This window comes from Aythya ferina (genome assembly GCF_964211825.1).
Source record: "Aythya ferina genome assembly, chromosome: 2".
NCBI classification, from domain to species: Eukaryota; Metazoa; Chordata; class Aves; order Anseriformes; family Anatidae; genus Aythya; species Aythya ferina.
In genome coordinates this window covers 82,345,655-82,366,334 of record NC_140297.1, presented here as the reverse complement: position 1 = coordinate 82,366,334, position 20,680 = coordinate 82,345,655, and the positions used below count along the sequence as shown (strand labels likewise).

The window sequence follows — 20,680 nt, the reverse complement described above, 5'->3', positions numbered from 1 at the left end:
TGTCAACATTTACTGCTATGAGGACTCCAGGCTTTGTGTAGAAATAAGTCACAAGCAAATGTTAGCTTACATTGCTTCACATGGCACAGATATTATGGTACATGTTCGCTCACGGCATAATCATTTTGTTTATACAGTGCTAGATATAATTATGCTAATGATCAGATACAGGACAGGAATATAGATCCAGGAAAGACCAAAATGCCTAAATTCAACCAAACTCCAAGATTGGGGGCCTGTAAGCCCTGCTTCAGTTGCTGCTTAAGTGTCCACGGATGCCTTAATCTGTAAACTTAAAGTTGTCAGTACATCTGAAGCTCCCTTTTTCCATGTGCTAGGAAGCATCCCAGCCTTGACAGGGCTATCTCATACCCAAACCAAGCAAAATCCAGGAGATGGTCATTCTTCTGCTTCTCTCCTCCTACAGCCTCAATCCATCAGGAGTTTGCAGAGCACCCAGCACACCAGGCACCACAAAAAATGCAGCAGCAGCTACTGCTTTCTTCTAGATACAGCAGCAATATCATTCATAGTTCAGTTGTCAGAGCACTCTGCTAGCATTGAAGAAATCTGGGATCATACCTTGCTACCACAAGGCCGTAGCCAGCCCGAAGGAGCTCAAACACACATCCTTCATCTGCCATGCAGACCCCCACTCCCCCCAGCCTCTGAAATGCATACCATTTTCCTCTTCTCTCAGTGGATTTTTTCCCTTGCCAGAAATGAATTCAAGCTGATCAGGGCCCAAAGGGGAGCAGGAAGGAGCTCGGCTCTATAGCCTCACAGGTAAAGCCTTTATTTTTCTCACATGGATGAGGACACCTTGAAGGTTCCCACTCTACTTATTGCAAAGGCATTCTGCACAAAATGGCCCTCGGAGACTGAGGTTGAACACAGATCCCTGGACTACTTGGGAGCATTGGTTTGCTCTTGATCTCTAGCCTAGTTTACCTTCAGCTGATTCCACAGCAGGATCTGTACCCGCACTGCAGAGAGCAGATAGTTCCCTAAATATGTACCTCTCTGGGAGGTGAGTTTGAGTTTCCTTAGGCAAAAGCAATAACTAAGCTAGATTTCACACAGCCTAGGGGGGTGCTTTAATCACTGGGCTCCTGTTCAAAAGGCCACCCCCACCTACTACTCTTTTGCCATGTTTTAGAAGAGAGAGACAAGCTCTATTTTGGAATAAAGGGCGTAACAGGTGGCTACGTGCTGGTAAAGATCCCACAGTATCCTCAGCATTTCCTAATAGAAAGCTGACTACCTGATCCTGATGTACATAGCTCTTCCCACATACCTGTACAGGGCCACGGCACTTAACAGAGGTGTCTGCTTACCTTGGGCCAGCCACATTAAAGCTCCACAATATAACACTCAGTGTTGCAGCATCAAAGCCCCACTTTGGATCAAGCCTGAGGGCACTACCAGAGGGAATTTACGATGTCAGGACTTAAAACTGTATTTGATGCTCATTACTGCAACAACTGACTCTAGTCTAACAAAAGCAGTAATGCCACAATAGTTATTGTTAAGCAATTTAATTGATCCAGACATTTATGCAGAGCCATTTACTTGTTGGGGCTCTAGGCAGAGGCTAAGCCACCCTTCTTTTCATTCCCACATTAGATGACTTGTAATTTCTTAACTCAGCTTGATGGAATAACCTCAGGCTTCAGGGCCTTCAGCAGCTCTTCTGGTTGCTCATCTCCAACTGACTCTGCATGTATATTGGTATATTGTGCTAGTCACCACAGATGACACCCTTTATTTTTGGATGCAAACACTTTACCTTAATTGTGTATGCAAGTCATTGGTCTCTGAGGTTCACCTTACTTCACCTGTTAAAAGTTAGTGAGTTAATGGGGTTTAGCAAACTCCAAAGATTTTGAGGTACCTTGAAATAGTATGGTCTTTGACATGCCACCTCTCCATCACCCCTACTACAGACCTATAAACAAAAACAGTGAATCCACAAGTCTGATAGAGGGGAGACTGGGAAAAAAAATCTGGAAAACCGTGATTCCAGTTGACTTGCACTATCCACAGGATAAATAGATGATGAACAGAAGGTTGTCTTATGAGCCAGGTAGGAAAAAAAAATACGTTGATTTTCTTGAAATAAACTGATTTTTATTTGGGTTCAAACATATCACTCCAAACTGTTAAATTTGGTTCCTAATACTAGTCTCCCAACTAACACACCTGTAACCTACATTACAGTCACTGGGGAGAATGTGCATGCAGCACTAAGAAGGGCTGACAGAGCTGAAGAGGTTTTATGCTACTTTACACTGATTTTGCAAGCAGTTACCACTGCTGTACATGAGAGTAGTCAATCAATACATGATTCCAGAGAACTAATTAGTTGGATGAATGAATTTTCATGAGTTAGGTGCAAGAACTTATGCATTGAGATGCTACTCATCTGGTCAGGCAAAAGTCTTGGTTCTTTGAGCTACACACTGAACAATCACTGGAAGACCTTACAGCCAAAGGGAACAAGTAGCACCACTGCACATCCTGAGTATTCATAGAGCACCTGGATAACATGAGATTCTACATGTGTACATGAAATTAAAGGGAGAATACATATGGTTGTAATAATAATCTTAGACACTAAGTAGCCTATACAAAATATTCTAAGATCAATTTAAGATTCTATTGTGCAAGTTCCTATCACCTTAGCTGGTAGAAATTAACATCTTTAGACTCATCCTTCAGTCCCAGGATATTAGTAAATCTTGTGAAGTCAAACATGAGCACATTACACTTCTCCACCCCACACCCTTTAAAATGAAGTAGATCTTCTAGATGGTTTTGATTTTAAGGGGAAACATCTCTTTTGCTGATCTAGTTAAGCTGGATAAGTATCTTTCTACAATTTTACATTCTTTATTGCTTTTAATAGGTGTTTATACAGATACACTGGAAAAAAAAAAAAAAAAAGGATGCATAGGAGTCATTCTCCCCTTGTCTGTTGATATACTGGCAGAAGAACAGATGGTTGGAATTAAATAACTGTTTGGAGATGTAGCAGAATACATTGCAAAAGGAAAACAGACAGCATTTCTTTTTTGGAAGAAAAAAACACTTTCCTCTGAGCAAACCAATGAACAACCGTAGGTTACAAAGGAAAATGTTCCTTTAAGAAATTATATCCTAGCTAGTACCCACTAAAACGAAACCAGGCATTTTACTTACATGGGTAGAGAATCATGGTGGCTTTTTTTTTTTTTAAGGTCAGAATATTGCATTTGTGTAGCACTTAAAAATAACAGTCTAAAATAAACAGATAATTTCCTTCCAGTAGCTATACTGAATCAAGTATACCCATGCTGTAAATCACTTAATGTCAACCAGATTTATAGTTGGGGTGAATTAGATCCAGAATGTTTCATTCCCCATGTTCCTACTAAACAAGCCATATGCAACAATGTATGTTTGCTTTTGTGCAAAGTATGGTGAGCACAAAAAAAGTCTTCCAACCCTGTTGATGGATACCACACTCATCCTGTTATTAGTGATGATGTATCTTAAGAAAAAAAACAAAGACACATTACATGTATTATTAGAGAAAATGTGAGATCATCACTGTGGATGGATAAATTGGTAATTCCCCACCTCTTCTCTCTTGTAGCTTCGCATGAAGTGCCTCCTTTCACCTTTCTGTTTAGCTGTGCTCCCAGATCTTGAACTTTTTTCTTACCTTTGACTACTCCAGTGAGTAGTACTTCTGTATATACACCCTGGTTATGTCTTTCATGACATAGTGCCATATTTACCTGATTTGATTTTTAAAAAAGTCATAGTAAGTATTGTACATCTAGAACTCCCTGTACCAATCTAGAAGTACAAGGAGAAATTAAAGACACCATGTTCTCCAATTCCATTCTCTCATATTATGCCCAATTAAGTTGTATTTAAAGTTGTCACACCTTCACCCTTTACTATTTTAGCCTCAAACAGGAGCACAAACATTTGCTTCAGCTCTTCCTACAGCTGCTTCAACAGGTAATTTTTGAATGCTCCAGACGTCAGTCTGTGTGGAGCTGATGAAAGAGTGTCCCGAATGGACAAGCAAACATTTGCACAAATTGCTACAGATTGGTGACAATCAGCATCATGAAAGAGGGAAGGGAAGCCTGGCTATCCTTTATGAGAAATTTTGGAAACCACTTATGAACAAATCCATTCATGACCCCAGTTTCATCCTTTGATCTCTTAGGCCCATGCACCAGAACAAAACTTAGAGTTCTGGCACCTCTAGTAGTTCTGAAAAGTAATTCCATCAGGAAAAGTGTGGTACAGAGAATCACTAGAAGCGGCTTGTGTCTTTTTTGTTGTTCTAGCCTGTAGATGGGACACAAAAGTAAATTAAGCAAAACTTTGTCATGTGAGCTTCTGAGTGCATGAAAGTACAGGGAGACTGTGCATTGGTATCTGTGGAACAGGAGGAGGAACACCTTGATTTAATATATTTAAAAATCATGAGCTATTTGTCAGTCTTCCTGAGTGCAGAAAGAGTTTCTGACCTCAGAACTTCAAAAGTATGTTGATGGGATTTTGTTTCCAACGCTTATAAGCACTGGGGGCTTGATAAGCAATGACATAGGTCTGATTCACTCAAGCCACCAAAAACAGAGGAATGCTGAAATAAGAAGTTTGGGTACTGAAGGTCTGAGATATCCAGAAATCTATGCAGCTCTCAACTGACTACTGAAGCTAATACTCATTAAAACCATTTATACTACTTGCAATTATTTCAGAGCAGACAGTGCAGGTGATCTAGCTCAAAACGAGGTCTGGCATCACTTGAGACAGTGACCAAAGACTTTTCTGTCTCCAGGGTGATCACAGTAAAACTATGCAGAGGATGTAAAGCTGTATTCACAAGGCAAAAGAGATACTGCAGAAGTAGTGATTTAGGACATAATGAATCTTTCACGGTTCCAAGTTTTGCAAGCTTCTGAGTAATGTTTGTGTCTGCAAAACTTGTTTGACTACAATGGACCTTATTTGTGTAACTTAATTCTGTATTATTTTTTCAGAGGTGGCTCAATTAGAGGGGGGAAAGAAAAATCAACATTTTTCTACATGAATGGGAAACCTCAACATAAATTATAGAAGATCTACTTCTGTTACCTCCAGAAACTAATCTTCCAAAATGCACAGTAATCTTTGAAGACCTGTCTGACATGCTCTTTTATATCTGTTCCATTTTTCACACTGCATATGCTTACTCTTTCTGCTTGACGTTCTTTTTGCAAGCACTTTCCTGTTTCTCTATTAAACAACTCAGCAGCAAACTGCCTCAAAATCAAAATTGTTCAAGTTCTGTCATATCATTGCTCTAGAAGAGTAGAACAAATACTATACATTTCATGGTAGAAGGACTTATCCTGCTGCAGTCAGGATCTAACTCAGAAGCAAAATAGAAAAATAGCTGTCCTTTCCTTTTTATGGCGAGTACTACAAGCATCTGCAGTGAAGCTTTCATAACCATTCTCACCACTCTTATGCAAAAAGATCTGCCCACCATTAGCCCAGGAGACCAGACTGTATCATTTTACTTGGTAAGTCTTCAAACCAGTACATTTGGGCTTTCTCATACTGCCTCATTTTCTAGAAAGATCTCTAATGTTTGCAGCTGCTGCTTCATTATCTTCCTCCAAAACCATCCTCTGCTCTTCATTCACTTGCAAAACCTATCAAAGTATTGAGAAGTGAAGCTACTGAACTACCATTACACTGCCTGCCATATTAGCCAATATTGCCTTACTCTGTTCTTAGACTTCTCCCTTTTCATTGCACTTACATCCATCTGTTGTCACATGCTTTTTGCTTCTCTTGTAAGTTCTGTCAGCAAAAGTCTGCCTTTTACTCTATTTTGTCAGCAGCCCATAGCAGAAGCCATCAAAGCAAACTGCAGTATCAAGAGAGACAAGTAGAAAGATAGCCTTTGAATAGCTTAAATAACCCTTCTAAGAGTCTGTAGTCTGATCTCACTTGCACTGATGGGAATCCACCAGTGGATGCATTATAACAAAATACATCTAATATATTGCATGATGTAACAACACCACTATGAAGTATCTGGAATCAGTAGAGCTATTCCAAATCTTCCCCCCTCTGTCAAGTGCAATTGAAACTGAAGTATGGCCATAGCTGCATCACTTGCAGGTTGAAAAGTGACATTTGGGCCTGTATTAGTAATATTCTATTAACTCTAAACTTGAAGAGGACATTTTAGGTTTCTATTTTCTATTGTACAGTTTTATGTGGAAAACTGCATAAAAGCACCCTACCAGAAATGATAAAAGGCACTAAAGATAAGGGTGCAAAAATGAATGGGATTATCAGCATTATGCTTAAGGTTGCTTGTGCAAATTAACATAAGCCTTCCTTGCATACATGCATTCTTCTATGACATGCTGATGGGTGATTTTCCCCAGGGCCTCTGTCCCATTCAGCACCCAAAGACTGCCATTGTTTTGAAACAACACAAGCCACTGTTCATTTATGGATGCATAGACCTCTCATATTTGTCATTTGATCATCTAAGTGTTTTTACAGGGGAGAAAAAAACTGATGTACCTTTATTCACAAAACCACCTTGAGAAAGGAAGAGCAGTTCTATCCCTATTGCACTGGTGTCTCACCTACGGTATGTACATCTCAGAAGTGGCTGCTAATTTTGCATTCCCTGCATATGATTTCATCCTCTCCCTGCCTCCTCCTCCACCCAGATTTCTGAAAAATTATCAGTGTTTAAAGCCTAGATCCTACTGACTCATGCACTACTCCAAGGCAGCACTCAATTGCATGGACCTCTATTTATTTTGTCTCATGGCCCATCTCTGTTTTTAACGTGATGGACACCCAACAGAAGAGAACAGCATGCAATCATATGATTAAATATGACTTCTGAATTCACATGAGTGTACTGCTGTAGTTTTGCACTGTTAGCCCTTGTTCAAGCACATCTTAACTTCTCAATACTTGACTTTGCAACTAGCTGTCCTTTCAATGCAGACTTCTTTCCTCTTTAAAGTTCTGTGTATACAAGCTGTGCATCTGTTTACCTAAATATGAATTTATGAACTTTAACACACACAGTCAACCTGTTTCTACAATCTGCAGCACAAACCTCTATATCTCTAAGAGGGAGAAATGGCTGGCTGATAGCTGATTACTATCCTCAATTTGCTGGTACATTTACAGCTCCTGAAGGAAAATGGAAGATCATGCCAAGCTCTACACCAAGTTCAAAAGCTCTAGAGTATAGTTTTGAAAAACTTTTCTCCCCCATTTCTTTATCTCCTGTCATTCTAGCCATAAAGACCAACTGCAGGTTTCAGGTTTCTTTGCCCTGATTCTTCTACTGTCTCTTCTATCTCTGGCATCAGAGCTATCACTTGTGTCACTTTCCACAACACCACAGGTCAGTGCCAAGTATGCAATATCCTGTCCTTCCCTCCTCCTAGTGCATCACTTCTCTCATAATTTCAAGCTCCCAGTTCCCATGCATAAGGCAACAATGAGAAATTGCAAGAAAAGTTTTACACAACTTACTTACGAAATCCCGGAAACAAGAATTCCTGGTAGAAATGAAATCCAAGAAATATGGCTGCCAATTTCCACAGCACACACAATGAAGAAAGCACAACCTGAGGTGTATGTATTTTTTTTTTTTTTTTTAAATGAAATTGTAGGTTGGATGACTTAGAGCTAGTTTTCTCAAGGACAGTAAATGCATACAACTTCACAACAGGGCAGCTTCCCAAGATTCAAGCCTAGTCTCAGAAGCACAGTATCTCAGTGAAAAACTCTTATGTCAAAAGCACTATGTTTCATACTCAGAAATAGTTGCATCATTTTTAACTAAATTTTCCTCAAAAACAACCCCAAAAATCTAATTTAACCAAATATCTGAGATGAAAAAAATCTGAGCACAAATGATTTAAAGTTTGGTAATGTTATCATCAACTACAACAAAAGCCTGACTAACATTTTTGACAGTAAGACTTAATTGTTTGTGTCATTACCAGGTCTGTCTGTAATAACACAGTAGTTCGGTCTCTTGGCCTCTTCTAGATGACACTTGACTCACCATTCTGTGGGAATTTTTCAATTTGTTGCTATTTGTTTATGAATATCTGTCATCATTTCATTATGAGATTAAAATTATATCTCCATTTATACTCCCATCAGAAATAATGGCCTGAGACTACCCATTATTATTGCTGCAAGTTTTAAATCATGCAATTAAAAGCTGAATTAAACTGAAAAATAAGAACCTTATTTTGTCACACAGGTGAGTACCATCTTTAAATCTGTTTACTGTTTACGTATCTGTGTACAAAGTAGCAGTTTCAAGGGGACAAGGAGTATTTACTAGCCAGCAAGCCATGAAAGGTCATCAGGTAATGATTGTGAGGCCAGGAAAAGCTGTTATCCAAACTCTGATGGAGCAGTGACACACAAGAAAAAAGACAAAGACAAAAGAAAAAGACAAAGCTCACATGTGAAGCCTGTAGCAGATCAGGGAAATTTACACAATACTTTGAATATCCATGCTGTTTCCTCAAGCATTAATTAATCTCCACCCGGCCCCGCCATATAGATCTCAGATGTTGCAGAAAGATGTCCTATTTTCTATTTGACACAAAAGCTGAAATATATACTGTACCTTTATGGAATAGCTAAGAGAAGAATTGAAAGAAAATAGAAATTGAAATGCTTGTGTCTTACCTAAATCAGCTTCTTGGGAAAAAGATAGTTGTTTTTGCTGATTCTTTGCCATGATGTAGTAAATTGGTTAATCTCTGCTCAGTAGTCAAGCTGGTTTGGAGAGGTCAAAACAGTAACAAAACACTCTTCAAAAACACTATCATAATCTCTGAAGAAGTTAGGAGTGTTTCAATATCTGTCATTTTCCAGTTGTTTATATAAAGGGCAAGTCCTGCAGCAAGTACTTTGTCATTTCATCATATTTACAGCTTCCTGCATTTGCATTTTGTACATGCAGCTCAAAGTATAAATTCTTAACACACATTCAAAGCCCCTTCACCTACATCTAAAAGAAAACTAAGAGGTAAAATGCAGACTCAAACACTTAAGGAACTATGTAGCCACAGTACAAGTATTCTTGTTGGGACCCATACTGGGTCTGGCTGGGATGTAGTTAACTTCCTTCGCAGCAGCCTTCATGGCACTGAGCTTTATATTTGTGGCTAAAGTAGTGTTGATAACAAACCCATGTTTTGGCTGCTGCTGAACAGTACTTCCACAAAGTCAAGATTTTGTCTCTTCCCCCCCTGCTTCTCCCTGAGAAGCCAGCAGGCTGGGAGCAGGCAAGAGGTTGGAAGGGGATGCAACCACAACAGCTGATCCAAACTGACCAAAGGAATCTCATACAACATTGTGCTCAGCACTTAAAGCTCAGGGAAAATGACAAAAAGGAAGGGACATTCACAGTTATAGTATTTGTTTTCTCAAGCAACTGTTGAGGCCCTGCTTCCCAGGAAGAGGCTGGAGATCCACCTCCCAACAGGAAGTAGTGAATTAATTTATCTTTTTGCTTTACTTCAAATGCTCAGCTTTTGGCTTTCCTTATTGATTGAGATAATCACAAAATCACAGAATTGTCTAGGTTGGAAGAGACCTCAAGATCATCGAGTCCAACCTCTGACCTAACACTAACAAGTCCTCCACTAAACCATATCACTAAATTCAACATCTAATGACATTTTTGTCATTATGTCATGATGACAAAATTTTGAAAAAATGTCACAATGACATTTTAATAAGTCTTTTCAGGTTGTTTTCTCGCTATTGCAAAGATGACAGGAGAGAGCAAGAGGCAGGGTTGGCTGTGGTCAGCCCATCAAAGGATCTCCTGCAATAGGCATGATGCACCTGACATTTTCTGTTATGCTAGGCAAATACATCTCTTCAGCACAAACTGTAGAACTGAAAATGATACCCAGTCATTCCCTGCTGGTAGTAGTGCATGTTAATGATTTCAAAGCTTCAAAAATCCGACAGCTCATTTATCTCTGCACAATTTTTTGTTGAAGAGTGTGAACTACTGTGCACATTTTACTGTCTCAAAAAAACACAGCTGTAAGAGTAACCTTTTGTCTTCCAAATAAGCCACATCAGAATTATCTGCTCTTTCTTAATCACGTGTTTTACTTTATTTAATAGACTGGCTCCCTCTCTTGTAACAACCAATCTCGTTTCCTGCCAGGACAGTGGTTCCTCACAGGAGTGTAACATCTGGCCAGGTATCTCAACTTGCAGGTAGAACAGGGTATGAAGTACCTTCCCTCACATCCCTCAAGGATTTACAATACAGTCCTGAAATAACATTTCCAATGTTAAGTCAACTTGCTGTTATTGTCAGTTCTCTGGTATTTTTAGGTAAACATGAACATTTCCAGAGAGAGCCAACTCTCAGTCTAATCCTATTTTAATCAAAACCTAACTTTTACCACCTTTTTCCTCCACCCCCAGAAAGAAAAGAAAAAAAAAAAGCAAGGGTAAACTTCCAAGTAGCAATCTCTGCTAAATGCCAACTGCCAAGGAGGTTGCTTAGTTTCAAGTTCTGGTTTTCCTTTATCTCCTGACATTAAACATTAGATTGATGTTTTTTATGCTCTTGACACAAATTCCTGGTAGCATTTGCAAGTGGAATCTTATGCACAAGATATAGCCTGTACCTAATCATCTTCTCTACCAGTTTCAATTATTCTTACCTATTTTCTTATAGGGAAAAAAGAAAATACTGAGTTACATCATAGAGATGCTCTAGATCAAACTGTCAAGCTGCAATATTCTGGGATTAATCTACACCACTGTTTCTGTACTGCGCAGGTACCACCCTAACAGTGATTCTCCTCTTTTGCCAGCCCATACAGACAGTGGAAATTGCTGTATGTGGACTGCCATCTTGTTACATGAAGATATATACATGGTACTGTGTTATAATTTCACCTTAAAATTTTTACAAGGTCTTCATCTGCCTTATCTTCTCTGCTGTTATCCCTTCCCCATAAAACAATAGGAAAAACAACACTAAAAAGGATGTAATCTTTTTATTTTGGTGCTCCAAGGCAGAATCACCTACTCCTACATGACTCAAAGATGTTTATCCACATTTTCTAAGAGACTACAAGTTACAGAAATTTTACTACCTCTCCAGGCAATCACTATCTTTATCATTAGAAGGTATTCCTCAATACACAACCTATTATCTAATTGCAATTAGAGGGAGTTAACATGATATAAAGTTTAACTGGATGTAGTATAATCCTACACTATTATCTTCCAATTAGTCCCCTTTTTGCCAGAGCTTTTTATGTTTGAACAGTCACAGCCTTCCTAAAATCCATCATTCTTTGGAAAAAAGAAAAAAAAAAACACATTAAATCTCCTTACTATTAGACTTTTCCAGACTTTCGATCATTCTGTTGTTCATTTTAGATTCTCTCCAGTGAGCTCACATCCTATTAGAAGGGTGCAGCCCAAAATCAGATCCAGTGCTCCAGCTGATGCCTTATCAGCACTGAGTGAAGCAGGATTACTTCATGTGTCTTGTCAGCTATATTCCTGTATGGCCCAGGTTGGCAATTTTTTTTATTATTATTTTCTTAAATACAACATTCCCAACTCATGTTCACACTTGTGATCCGCTATAACCTGCAAGGCTTTTTTCTGAAGAAAAATTTCCCAGCCACTTACTCATATGAACTGATGACTTGATGATGTTCTTCACTAACAGACACTGCTAAAGTAACAAAACTAAAGGGCAAGACATCCCTGGTTAAAGCCTTGATGCAGCAGTACCGGAGAGATCTAACATGTTACTTTTGTACAGCACTACACCACAATTGCCCTAGGAGGTTTTTCACTTTTTTTTTTTTTGGTGTTGTTCATTTGCTTTGTTTTTAAACAAAGCTGGTGGACAGGGAGAGGGAGGATACATACAAAAGAAAAAACAAGTGTTCTTGCTAACTACAACATATTCACATAGCTGCTGCATGGTCAGTCACTAGCACTACCATGAGGCCATGGGGACCCTCTATTCAATGTTTATGGCTCTGTTCCTTTTCCTTTGGCACAGCTATTTTTCACTGACCAACTGTGCGTGTGTATATAGAGATATTGACCTTTGTACAATTCAGTTACCTGAACTGTACATGAATGTATGACCCAACAAAATTTGCATAAATGGTTTTAAAATGATAGTCCAGTAGTTAAAAGCCTCCTAGATCTAAAGAGATTATTCTTTTTATTTAGACTGACCAACATAACTTTGGCTGACCAGTATGATCTCAAGTGATAGTCCTCTCCATTTATACTGGCCAACAGAGATACTGTATATTCATACTACCACTAATGGTTTCTTAAATAAGAGCCCTTTGGGTTGATGACCTGGAGATATAATATAGAGTTTAGTTACCATGGCCATTCCTGAATTTCAATGTACAGTGTCTAGGAAGAGAGCTCTTGTGCCTGCAGTTGCAAAGTCAGAAATACTTTCTTTACAGACCCAATTGTCACTTATGACCAAAGCTGTTGGACTGACTGAAGCTAACACAAGATCATCCCACTCAACTCAACAGGTTTTAGTCTGAACCTGTGCTTACTAATGCACCTTCAGGGCTCCAGTTCTGCCTGTGGCTTTTCTTCCTCTATAAGCTTTGCACCTCTATTACTGGACATTTTAAACACCTGAGCTTTAGGTGGAGTCTTCGTGGCATTTTTTCAGTTAGAGGAGAAGTTCAAGGTCTAGGAATTATCAGACTGGTCTTTGCAAAATGGAGGCCTTTGGGCATCATTAAAGAAAACTTTCAAAACAGCCCTGTTCCATAGGTTTGAGTTGCAGAACACAACAGACTAGCTAAAAGGTATGAAGATACGCAGAAAAATGTAATGCACAATACTAAGCAGGATCTAGTCTTAGGTAGGCTTGCTATGCCAGAATGGATACTGAAAAGTTATTCTCATCAAGAGAATTGTGCCATGAAACCAAAAGAATCCTCCCTGTTTATCAAGCAGCAAAAAAATAACCAATGACTTCAAATACTTCTTTAATCTTTACCATGCCTACAGAATGCTTTTCTTTTTACATATTTCAGCTGGTTTATTGCATAAATATTATGTTAGCAGTCATTCTTCAGTGTGTAGGTGGGATCGCCAGTAGGCAGAGACAGTGATAAATGAGTCTCCAGGTGTTGCTGCTCTTTTTAGAAAATCCTTTAACAAGCAGTTATGAAGATTGAGGTAATTTTGCAAACTTGTAAGAGTTACAGTAAGGTTGCTTCACCAACCTTTTTTTTTTTTTTTTTTTAAGAGGCGCTGTCAAAATTAGTGATCCTGAGGAGCATTGTAGCTGTCTACTTAGCTCTGTTTACAAAACCTAGATAATTATTTATGTGTGTTTAGTTTTGAGGATGCATTGAAGAGGTCAAGGCTGGGGATTATTGGAGCAATGTTTCCATTAATTTCTTTTCTGGTTGCAAGAAAGCAAATCTTGCAGTCTTAAACTCTCCAACAACCCTGTCATTTTGAACATTTGATGACAGCAAGCAGATGATCATCTGTTTCATTAAGGTAAGTATTATAAACACCAAAGAGCCAAGAGAGAGGCTGCTCAACTCAAGAGATAAGAGTCTGAAGCCTTTCACCTTCAGACTGGAGATCCTATGAACAGACAGACTGAACAGGTTCATTCTAGCACCCAGCCTACAGGAAAGCATCCTCACCACCACCAGCACCTATTGAACCTAGTTGTAACTGGCTCATGGATTGACAGGCTCTGAAGGAAAGGAGAGGACCTAAGTCCATTAGCCATGCAAGAAGGAGCATTTGGACTGACAGGGCAAACTAGATGCAAACTCTTCCATGAAGCACACCACAGGATAAGGAATAAAAACAATTTCAAAGCTTGTTTATCACACCACTTTCCTTAGCACAGTCCTTTTGCACAGGGAAAGGTGCTGAGAAGGGGTAATTCCAGGCAAAACCATCCAAAATACTACTCTGAATACTCCTGTACCAGCACTTGGGATTGAGTGGTGAAGAGGAGAGATGTTTCTAAGTCAGAATCTGCACTGAAGACCTCAGTTAGCTCTCGGAATGGAATAAACACCACATTGAGGGAGCAGTTGTGGAAAACCGTTTGGCATTTCATAACCAAGTCCCCCACCTTCACACTTAAGTAATATTTTATCGTCTAGCATCATGTCTTGGCACAGAATTCTCCAGGCTGGGACTCTTTTGTAATTCTTGTGTTCTACCATGCTCCCCCTCCTCCCCAAAGACACCTCTGTCCAAAGGTGGAACACAAACAAGCTCCATTCTGAGTCATAAAAACAGCACATGCGTAAGTGTATGCAATAATCTTGGTATAATTTGACCCTTAGTCATTGTCTAGTCCTATTATGTAAATCTGAAACATGCATTTTTGAAAATAAAGGGCTTCAGTAAAATAATTACTGTTGTAATCCTGGAACCACACCCAATAAACAGTTTAGCAATCAACTGGCTCCATGTATTTGAAAGCTATAAACAGATTAGTACAATATTAAAACAGCAAGGGCCAAAATCTCAGCTGCTGGTGTAAATTAGTGCAGTTTGACTAAATCAAATTAGCAGTTTGATTGACTTCAATTAATCTACACTAATTTACAGTATGCAGTCATCTTTTTCTATTTCTGTATGCACATCTCAGAGTGTGTGTATATATGTGTTTTTTTTTCTTCCTGTATTTTAGGGAGATAATGATCTTTAGCATAGCAATAATCTCATTTTTACCCCTGCATATATAGATTAATGAAATCTAGGTATGACTTCAGGCAATGTGAGGAGCAGAACTGAAGAACTACCAGAAAAGAAATTACCAATGACTCCAATAATTTCAATAAACTCCTATTCATTTTCTTAATAAGAAGTTCACTTGACTACAGAAAAGAGCTTGAAACTGCCATTAACAAGCTTCATTTCAGGCCAACCTAGAAATTATCCATTTACAGTTTTTGCACAATATGGAATAGCTGATTTAAAAAAAAAAAAAAAAAAAAAAAAACACCACATCTCCCTACAATTCATGACCCAACTTTGGCCCCATAATAGAAATTGTCCTTATTTCAACACTTGACAATGACATAAAACTGAACATTAGAAAGATCAGATGATGGGCACCTCCTCTTCATTTGGAAAAGAAACTACCTATTTCACTTTCATTCTAGAACTTCCTACTCCCCCTGTGAAACAAGTGAATCCTTATTAGCCACCGGTTGCAGGCTGGATATTTGGGGTACAGAGTTAAATGATGTGCTAAGACAAAGGGATGGAGGGAACAAAGAAGTCAAATTTAAAAAAAAAAAAAAAAAAAAAAAAAAAAAAAAAAAAACAGAAGCTCACGTACCTTAGTCACAAACAGAAGCCATGTTTTTGTCCCTCTAAGATTATGTTGCCTGTCATACTGCCAAATTAAGAATAGTCACACTGCTACAATTGCTTTCTGGTGGTCTGCCTTGACTAATCTTTTACCACAGAGGCAGGAACACAAGAAGGAAAGGGAAAACTGTCCTGGATTAAAAAAAAAAAAAAAAAAAAAAAGGTTATAGATTAACACATTTTATCTGTGTGGTAGGAGGGAAAGCCTCTTTCTAAAGGGAAAATCAACAGTATTACTAAGGGAGAAGTACTTAAGGATGTAAAAATGAATCTCACATGACTAAAAAAGGGCAAATGAAAGAATGAAGAAATGAAAGATCAATCTAACTTATACCCATGTAAATCATTCTTCTGAATGTCTTGAAAATAAGTTATGAGGAGAGAAGGTAAAAACATCTGGAGGAGTCTCAGTATTGAATGGACCTAAAAGGATGAGGACAGTCCTCCCCTCCAGGGTTTAGGAGAAGGAAAACAGGTAGAGAAGTGGTAAAGCAGCCAATAAGAGAGCCAGCATGCCAAACCACAGCTGTGGTTCTTCTATCAGATAGAAAGGAAAACATCTACCAGCTTGGATTTCTACCACACAAAACCCTCTTGAACACCACCCAGAGGGAAAGTGTCCCTAAGACTGAAGTACAGGGAGACAGAGGATGCAGCTGCCCTGGAGAGTCAGCAGCAGTTCTGGTGAGGAGATCCAGACCTCACTCTGCCCTCACACTGGAGACTGGTGCCAAGGGTCATACAGATCCTGCACCATTCAAATTGCATTATATGGAAGGCATAGTTAACCAGAGCAGTAGTTCTTAAAAGGAAAAAGTACACAGAAAGAAACAACCCCTCATGTTCTACTGTAGCTGAAATCAGAGACAGAGTGCAACAGCTGCCATTTGTTATTACATTAGGATCTATCACACGTTGCTGAGCCTAACACTTAACACATGCCACTAACACACTAGCAGATAGCATGAGTTTTATTCAGCAGTCTTCATCTCTCCAGTTCCTTTCACCTCTTCGCACTGCTGTGAACACATGGGTTTGACTGCAATGCCCCAGTAACATCTGACATCTTGCAGCATGTGGAATAACACTTCGTTTTCTCATCGTTCTTCCCTTACAGACATAGTCTAAGGAAGGGTATACCTTAGAATGTCTGTCGTTTCATAACTGCTGTTGAAAAACAAGTAACAAACATAAGAAACTTTATTTATGAGCACAGCATTGGGCTTTGAACCAGGGAGAAGACTGTTCTTGTTACTGTGATATTCACCAAAGAGCAGAGTGCTTACTACTGGCTTCCCTCACTGGGAAGGTAGACAAAAGAAGCATGTATTTAGCAGCACATGGCAGGACAGGGAGGAAAACGCTTTTTGTATTGCTTTCCCACATCTACACTCATGTTCCAAAGCTTGGGGAAAGTTGTATTATTGACTAACAGGGTCAAGAAAACATTAACATGAAAAAGGAAAAATTCCTGATATGTTTTGATAAAAGTCTATTTTCCTTACGCTCTTCCACTTGTTTCATGCTATCTGTCACAAATCCTAACAAGTTTAAGGGCAGGAACATTTGCAGAAACAGATAGCTCTTATGCAAAGCATAGTAAACATTCAAAGAATAAAGACTCTGAAATATTACATATGACAACATGCTTGAATCTGCAGAGGGTTATTTCCATCTCCCAAGGAACACAGCTGAATCATAAGACTGCACACAACAGGTCATATTTTTATGAGGTATGTCACATTTAGTTGACATTACAGAGATACTGTCACTTTTTACAGATAGACTGCCACTTCATAGTGAAAGTATTTCTAGGAACCTTCAGCACTACACTTAAGGCTAGGATTTCTTATCTTTTCTTTTTCTTCTTAAAAGAACTTCAGGTGTCAAAAAGCAACATAACATGCGCTGCTAACTCTTGGAGTCTTCAGACAAGTCAGTATTGATCTTTTTATCTGAGTTTTAATTGCCACATAGCACTGAAGTATAGGAACAGGTTTTAAGAAGCTGTGTGGATGCCTGAAGAGACACAAAAATATGTATTGGAACTGTCAGAATACCTGGGTAGTCCTTCAAAAACCAGCAAGAAATGCTTACCTAGGAACTTCTGAAAATCTCATTGTCAGTTTATAAATGTTGGCAAGCTCCTCTCATTTCAGCCACCAGAAACCTGGAGTCTCACCTCAGGGACTAATTCACTGTGTGACCGATCAGACATCAATTCTGAGTGCTTCTGCTTGTCCTAGACAGTAGCACTAAGGGCACTGACCCCTGGAGCAGATATGCTTTTCATTGTCTGATCTCAAAGTGCACTATACTAGCTAGAAAATATTGGGAAGCTGGCCTTTAGAAGCTAGTCCAATTAGGCAAGGGGGCCCTTTGAAGTTGCTGGAATGATTGCCATTGGCTTCAGTGGATGCTGAATCAGGTCTAACAAGTCTATTAACTTGAGATGATAGGTGCCTTCGAAATACCTATATATAAAGATACACAGAGATGTAACGTGACCATCTGTCTTGATTTCCTCATCTCTGAAATATGGATAACAACAGCTATTTACCCATCTCTGTAGAAGGCCTGATAATATTTAAAGCAATTGGTGTGATGACTAATTGGCTAATATTTGAACAGGGATTTGAAAATTTAAAGTACTACATAACTGCTAAGTACTATTACTAAATTAAGCCAACTGTCACTAATAGCAGACACTCTGATCCTCGCTGCCTGTTGACACAAAACCAATTACAAATAATGAGTTCCATGAAGTCTAGAATAGGTCTTACATGGTGAAATTAATGAAAGTTAAGATGAATAAAATGGTATACCATCATCATTCAATATTAAATTTAATTTCAGAATTTTAATCAGCAATGCCTACAACAATTTCCCTTTCTGTACACACTGAAGAGCTAAATAAACCACCTACGCCTCCTTCATCGGATATAAGGTCTGGGTTAGCCTTGTGTCATAAGGCTATCCTCTGATACTGTTAACTTCTGTGTCACAAGAACCACTCATGTGTTCATCAAGCTCCAGTTAGGTTTTCTGTCCTTCCTACTCCACCTGGGAGGTTATTACAGAATCTCATTTTTAGTAACCTCTTAATTGCAAACCTAATCCATTAACGACCAGTCTATTACCATTTGGCTTTTCTCAAGTTGACTGCAGAATAACTGTGAGCTTCTGGTGTAATTAGCAAATCCACATCTTTCTCCACCTAGCTCCTTCTCACCTCATGCCATATTGGCTTCTACGGATCAACAATACCCACTAAAGGCAGAAGTCCTCAACTATTAAGTGTTTAGTCTACTGTTATTATTCCTGTCCTCACACTCCCTTTATGGGTAGAACTGGACAGCATATCTATACGGACAATGCTGCCTATTTTTATGTAATTACGTCATCAGCCATTTCCAGCCTTCTACACTGAATCCATTAATGAAAGTATTAACGAAGATCAGTCCTGAGCTAGTCTGTGAGGATTTCCACCAATAACCGTCTACTAAGCCGGCAGAATCTGTGCCATCTCCCTGGTCCCTGCCCATCTTCCTAACAGCTTCATTAAAGAATGAAAGGAAGGTGTTACCTATGTTTGTTATCCCAGCAATTCACTCCTGCCACAGCAGTTTAGTAGATGAAATCTGAAAAAAAAAATTAAGTTGACCTACTTTATGCAGATATTCTGTAGTGCATCCAGTACCTAAGGGGCCTACAAGACAGCTGGAGAGTGACACTTTGTCAGGGAGTACAGCGATAGGACAAGGAATAAAGGTTTTAAACTAAAAGAGGATAAGATTACACTAGACATTAGTAAGAAATTCTTCACTGTGAAGAGGTCACCCAGAAAAGCTCTGGATGTCCCATCCCTGGAGGTGTTCAAGGCCAGGTTGGATGGGGCTTTGGGCCACCTGATCTAGCAGGAGGTGTCCCTGCCCATGGCAGGTAGGGCTGAACTAAACGATCTTTAAGGTCCCTTCTAACCCAAACAGTTCTATGATTGTATTAAAAAAAAAAAATCCAGATTCCAGACTCAGAAAAAATACAAATACAGTACCCTATACTCAGCTTCAGAAATACAGAGATAAGTATAGGTCTCCATACACATTCAATCAAATCATTACCTACGATGTTTTCAAAAATTGTGGGGAATTACTCCCTTTCAATTGTCTAAACAATTACTGGTACTTATTAGTTCTATGTTTGACAGAACTGGTTTAACACATACTCAGAAAAAATACACAGCTTTTTCTTGATCATCACAATAGTGTCATCAGCCTATCAAAAATATTGTGATAAATAACTCCACACCACAAAGAAACGTGATCTTTTAAATGTTGAATCAATGTGTTTGCTAGGGAGGTGTGTGTCAAGTCAAGTCATCTCAACATACAACTGATCTGTCAGTGGGAAGCAAACAAGAAAACAGTCTTACCTTTGAAATACCAGCTAATACAGCTCCACAGGCCAAGTTTTTCCTCCAGCTTACACCCCTTACATAGCTGTTGCTGGCATCATAGAGCTGCTCTAGCAAATGGCCTGGTCTACAGCTCTCAGCAAGGGTGTTTGCTGGTCATGCAACAAGGGATCAGGGACCCTGCAGCTCTTCCCAACAAGACCGTAACAACTTGCCACTTCTTTTCCTTCTTGTTTGCAAGGCCACATACAACTCCTTTCTCTCCCTCTGGGCAACTGAACTGTGTTGTGATAGCAACTGGTCATTCAGCCCCAGATCCTCCATAACAGCTACTGCATGCAGGCTCCTGACTCCTTTGTCTCAGAGGAGCTCAAGTAAAACTGCTCTGTTAGGGGAAATTCCCTCCCTGGCAATAAAAATCTCCTCCCTCAAGAAAAAGAATGTCCCCCCTACACAGTTTGCCTGGAGGCAAAAATAAGCAACCTATTTTTTCCAGTCTTATCCCTTTCTTTCCAAGAAAAGATTAAGTCAGCCAAACAGCTCCTGCTGCCCCTCCACAGGAAAAAGGGAAAGCAACTGCTAGAGGAAAAAAAATATGGAAAGAAGTGGTAGCACTGACCTCTAGGCTTGAGGGCAGTGTGGAAAGAAAGACATCACAGAGTGGGAGGGAAGTGGCAGAAGAAAAACACTATGCATATGTGCACGCACACATACAGATGCAGATTTACCAGGGACTAGTGAGGAGGCGTTGGCTTCCCTATCAGTACTAGCTTGTGTAGCATGAGTTCCTGCATCTTG

General features: G+C 39.3%; 2 long non-coding RNA genes across 3 annotated transcripts in view; both read right to left on the bottom strand.

Moving 5' to 3' along the window:
* LOC311431863 overlaps positions 1 to 20,680 on the bottom strand; it is a 42,091-nt gene that overhangs the window by 18,087 nt on the left and 3,324 nt on the right. The gene's annotated exons all lie outside the window — the stretch shown is intronic.
* LOC311431868 lies at positions 2,434 to 20,231 on the bottom strand. Its single transcript, XR_014689679.1, has 3 exons — positions 19,901 to 20,231; positions 19,055 to 19,109; positions 2,434 to 2,539 (listed from the first exon to the last, which is right to left on the bottom strand). It is a non-coding gene; the product is annotated as an uncharacterized lncRNA (long non-coding RNA).